This window comes from Pseudochaenichthys georgianus, unplaced genomic scaffold (genome assembly GCF_902827115.2).
Source record: "Pseudochaenichthys georgianus unplaced genomic scaffold, fPseGeo1.2 scaffold_531_arrow_ctg1, whole genome shotgun sequence".
NCBI lineage: Eukaryota > Metazoa > Chordata > Actinopteri > Perciformes > Channichthyidae > Pseudochaenichthys > Pseudochaenichthys georgianus.
In genome coordinates, this window is record NW_027263092.1 from 4,501 (window position 1) to 9,424 (window position 4,924).

General features: G+C 42.3%; 1 long non-coding RNA gene across 1 annotated transcript; it reads right to left on the minus strand.

Moving 5' to 3' along the window:
• Positions 1-457: 457 nt before the first annotated feature.
• Positions 458-4,576, minus strand: LOC139433501 (uncharacterized). Its single transcript, XR_011642953.1, has 3 exons — positions 4,491-4,576; positions 4,160-4,216; positions 458-488 (listed from the first exon to the last, which is right to left on the minus strand). It is a non-coding gene; the product is annotated as an uncharacterized lncRNA (long non-coding RNA).
• Between the last annotated feature and the right edge of the window lie 348 nt (positions 4,577-4,924).

Consider the following 4,924-nt stretch of genomic DNA (forward strand, 5'->3'; position numbering starts at 1 on the left):
CGTCCGCATGTTGTCTCTTAAGCCTGATGTCGTTGCCGTAGTACATCTGATAATAAAGATCATAATCACACAGTTTGCACTGATCAAGTTGTAAAAGAAGTCGAAATTATAGGGCGCAGAAAACATGACAGCTATTTTCTCAGCTGTCTGATTTGTATCCTTGTTCCGGAGATCGTAGGTAACGACGCCAACAGATCCTGTAGCTGCTCCTGCATACTTGGAGAACAGTGCAGTCCCAGTGGCTCCAAGGGCAACAGTCGGTGGTAAAGGTGTTTCACAGTGTCCACTGTTGATGTATATCCTGTTCATGGGGGGGGGGGGGGGGCAGAACAACTTTGATTATCAGAGAATATTTAAGGAGAACTTATTTACTTGATGTAAGATTTCAGACACCCACCTTGGGTTGGCAAATGTGTAGGTAGTACATTCATTCTCAATCTCAATGCAGCACGATCGTGCTGAACCCATGACTGCCGCCGCCCCGATGGCTGTGTTCAGACACACAGAGCACAACACAGTCACATTCTGATTTCATTTTCATTTCATTTGACAGGCAGTACCCTGCAAACGCTGACCACTTCAAAATATCCCTTTAAAACATGTGTTGTTAAACATCTCTTGATCCATACCCTTAAAATGAGAGACTATTGTTACGTTAGGCCAGGGGTCACCAACCTTTTTTAGGGTGAGGGCTACTTTCAAAAAATAAAACAAGTCGAGGGCTACTTTTGCTCCTCTTTTTTGTTTTTTGCAGTGTATATATTTAGCACATTTTAACATTATTATATGCTGACCTTTAACCTGTGTGTGCTGTTTGGGTCTGTGGGACCCGTTTGCAGTGTTTACCAAAAGAAAATGTTTGCAATTTAATTAATGTAACCTTTTTTATTTGGGGGTGGATCTCACCTCCTCTAGGGGGGTCCTCACCGCCTCATGAGCATGCATGGAAGATTTTTTTTTAAATGTTGAAGTGAAATGCATCAATCTGGTGCACTTTGAGCACAACATGAATGTATGGATACAGCTCTCAGCACTCAGATGAAAGGGAGCTGTATTTTCAATAATCCAAACATCTTTAGAATATGATCACAACCAATAACAAATCATTTAAACTTGTTTATTCTTATCTTATGTTACCTATTAGCATTCTTTCTTTTTCTTTATGCATATTTTACTAACCACTCCCCTTTTAAACTGTTCTTTTACTGTCCTATAGTACACATTGGAATTATTTCTTACTTTTTCTATATTAAATAGATAAAGGTGTGCTCTCCCTAGCTCTCTTTCTCTCCGTCTCTCTGTCTCTCTCTCTCTGTCTCTCTCTCTCCCTCCCTCCCTAGCTCGCTCACTCTCGCTCTCTGTCTCGCTCGCTCACAAAGGCTGTGTGCTCCTCCGTGGCGATGACGGCTTGCGTTAAAAAAAAATAATAAACATATTTGTAAAGTGGGGACACAAAGGTGATTTCGAAAAATGCGGGGGACATGTCCGCAGTGGAAATTACGCCATGCGTGTGTGCGTCAAGTGCAATAAATATATAAGTTACAACACACAGAGTAAAACTCTGCCCCTCATGTGTTGTATCTGGCATGATAGGCTGTTCAATGGGGCTGATGTGTAGTGTAGATTCTGCCAGAAGGAAAATCAGCGGGGAGGTGCCACATTGGTTTTCTTCCCGACTGCAACGCTGGTCCCGCAAATCAAGCAAGAACGTGATTGGTCGATATTCATTGTGGGGTGGGGGGAGGGGTGTTATAGAGTTGTAGTAAGTAGATAGAGTTCGCTATGATTTAGGTTTCGTTTATGCATAGCGTAGATTCTTTTAATTACAATTCCTTTTTTGTTTTGTGTATTTTATACATTTTGGATTTGCTTGGCGAGCTATTTTTAGAACATGCCCGGCGGCGACTCACGTTGCCCCTGCGGGCGACTAAGTGCCCGCGGGCACCGTGTTGGCTACCCCTGCGTTAGACTCTGCACAGCTCTCCCGTTCACCATCAGCCAGATTAAGAGATGGGTGTTATATTAAAACCTTTCCAGGGCCAGGAACAGATTTCATTTGAATGACACAAACGGTGAAAAAACATAGCATCATAGAAAACTGTGTATGTTGTGTTTCGTGTAATAATAATAATAATTAAAGCTGCAAGCAGCATTGAGCGGGTCTTCGACGTTCCGCAGGCTGTTGTCCGCATGTCGACGTGTGTGTCTAGGTGTCTCGAGGACTCGGCTGTTGGCAAACGTGGGAATTTTTTTGAGTTACAGCAGTAACACAAACATTGTGTTTGATGGTGGGTGATCTGTCGCCATGGCAACGACATATGATGACATCCCATAATATGCTTAGATGTGTTGAGGGCTGCATCGTTATCAAACCTGTGAAGTTTTGGGCCGTGTGGAGCATGTTAACTGGAGTTATGAGAAAACCGTGTTTCACGGCGACCATTTTGTTACCATAGCAACGACATTTGAAGAAATCTCAAAACTGACAGATATATGTGTTATGGGCTGTACCGGGCTGTACCGTTAGCACACATGTTAGCACAAATTTGAACAGTTTTTTACCATTTACACAGGAGTTATAGCAATATGGTGCTTAACGGCGAGGGAAGCGTTGCCATGGCAACAGCTTTTGAGGAAAACTCACTATTGTCATATTGAGGTGTTGAGGGCCGGACCATTAATGATAGTCTGAAGTCTCGCGAAGCTACCCGACGAATTTCGAGCCGTACGGATAAAGTCCCTAGGAGGAGATAGATTGTGTACGGAGGCCGAAAACGCGATAAATCGCGTTTTTCCGACACCAAATTCAAAATGGCCGACTTCCTGTACGTTATTTTATACCCCTCCAAGAGGCTTTTTGGTTCGTCTCCGCACCCTAGATATGCGTAGCGAGTTTTGTTCGTTTACGTGAAAGTTAAAGTAGGGGGAGTTAACGTTAAAAACGGAAGTGGGCGTGGCCTACGCAATTTTTGACGCAAAGTTCCGGAACCAATTACATATTTCAAGTTGCCACACTTTTGACGTGCCTGCAAAATTTGGTGAGTTTTCACATATGATGCGGGGGTCAAAAGTGCGTTCCAAAAATTCAAATAATAATAATAACAAATAATCGGTCCAGTTTCAATCATGTTCGATTTAACATTGAGGTGGGTGAGCCCACCTCAATGTAGGCCGTCCGGCTCCGCCCACGTGACTGGGCTCACGCGGCCTATCAGCCGTCATTATTTCCGAACATTTTCTGTGCTTTTGCTGGTCGTTTTCCCTGTTTTTGGGTGTTTTTCGCAGGTTTCAATAGGGTCTTCGCCGACCTAGGTCTCAGACCCTAATAATAATAATAAATTCGATTTATAAAGCACCTTTCATTGCTCACAGCAATCCCAAAATAAAAAAAACAAAATAAACAAAAGTTTAATCAAAAGCTTTTTTAAAAAGAAAGGTTTTTAAGCCTCTCTTGAAGGCGTCAGAGGTCTGTGGAGTCCTCAGATGGCCTGGGAGGGAATTCCACAGATGAGGAGCAGCTGCACAGTGTATCATATATCTGCCTCTGAAATAGCTTTAATCCACCTTGGCCATGACTTTGACACATGCTTTGCCTGGATGTATAAATGCGTTGGTGCTTAGGCATGTCAATGGACAGCATGAAGTGAAGTGCCACATCACGTACTTGTTTGTGGGTGGAAATATCGAAATAGCAAAACACAACTATTCACACCCATGTGCAACGATACAGAGTGTTTTCAATACAAAACATATGAGTTATGTATTATATTGGCATTAACACAAACAAGTGCCCTCACTCTTACCGATACACCGAGGGTCACATGACTCCAAGCACCAAGCAACATGAAGTAAACCAGAGGGTACTGTAAGATATATATATGACCTGAAGTACTACATTACATTGAACATTTTACATACATGTGTATTTTTGTATTAAGAGAGTTAATAAGTAGGTGCGTTTTAAAATGCTAGATTTTAGAGTGTTAGGAACGTGACGCATGCTTGAACTCAAATTCACGACTTCGGACAAGATTACAAAATCAAAAAAGTATTTACTTCAAGAACAAACAACGTACAACACAAATCAGTCTAAGAGGCAATACGTAAACTACAAAAACATAGAACTAAGTCAACTTGGCTGAGGGAAAATGCTACATACGGTTGGATCTTTGCTTGGAAGGCTGCTTCTTGCCGACACGAGAGAGACGAGGCCTTTCTGCAAGAGTTAAGGGGACACGGGTGGCAACTATCAACAAGGGAAAGGTACGTTCAAAATAAGACAGGAGGTGCAATGACAGACGGTGCAAGACTTGAGTGACTGTAATTTAACAAGTGAACAATGAGACATGTTGACTAACATAAACCTAAATCTAAACATGGACTATAAACTAAAAATGAATCCTATAATATAAACCTGATAAATAAATCAACAAACATGACAGGATCTTCCACAGAGTCCTGCTCCTGCTGCCAGAGGAGAGTGTTCTTACCTGGTCTGGTGGGTGAGCAGCAGCTGTGTGCAGGAGGCAGACTGCTGCTGCTTTATAAAGAACATGGAGCCGTCTGACTGCTTCTGGTGGGTGGGCCTAGTGAAGTGAAGTGATTTTCAGAAAGCCACGCCTGCTGCTGGGTCTATAGGAAGCCTATGTCCTTTATGCTGGGGACATGTCCCCACTACTTTAACACAAGTACATGTAGCTAAAAGTGTTCTGAAAAGTAGCATGAACAAAATGAATTGTTCTTATGTAATATTACATTACATTTAGCTGAGGCTTTTATCCAAAGCGACTTACGATAAGTGCGTTCGACCAAGAAGAGACAACCTTGAAGAAAACAGAATCATAAAGTACATCAGGCTTCATAGAGCCAACACATTTCAAGTGCTACTCAACTGGCTTTAGGTAAGCCAGCCCTTTATTAGTAT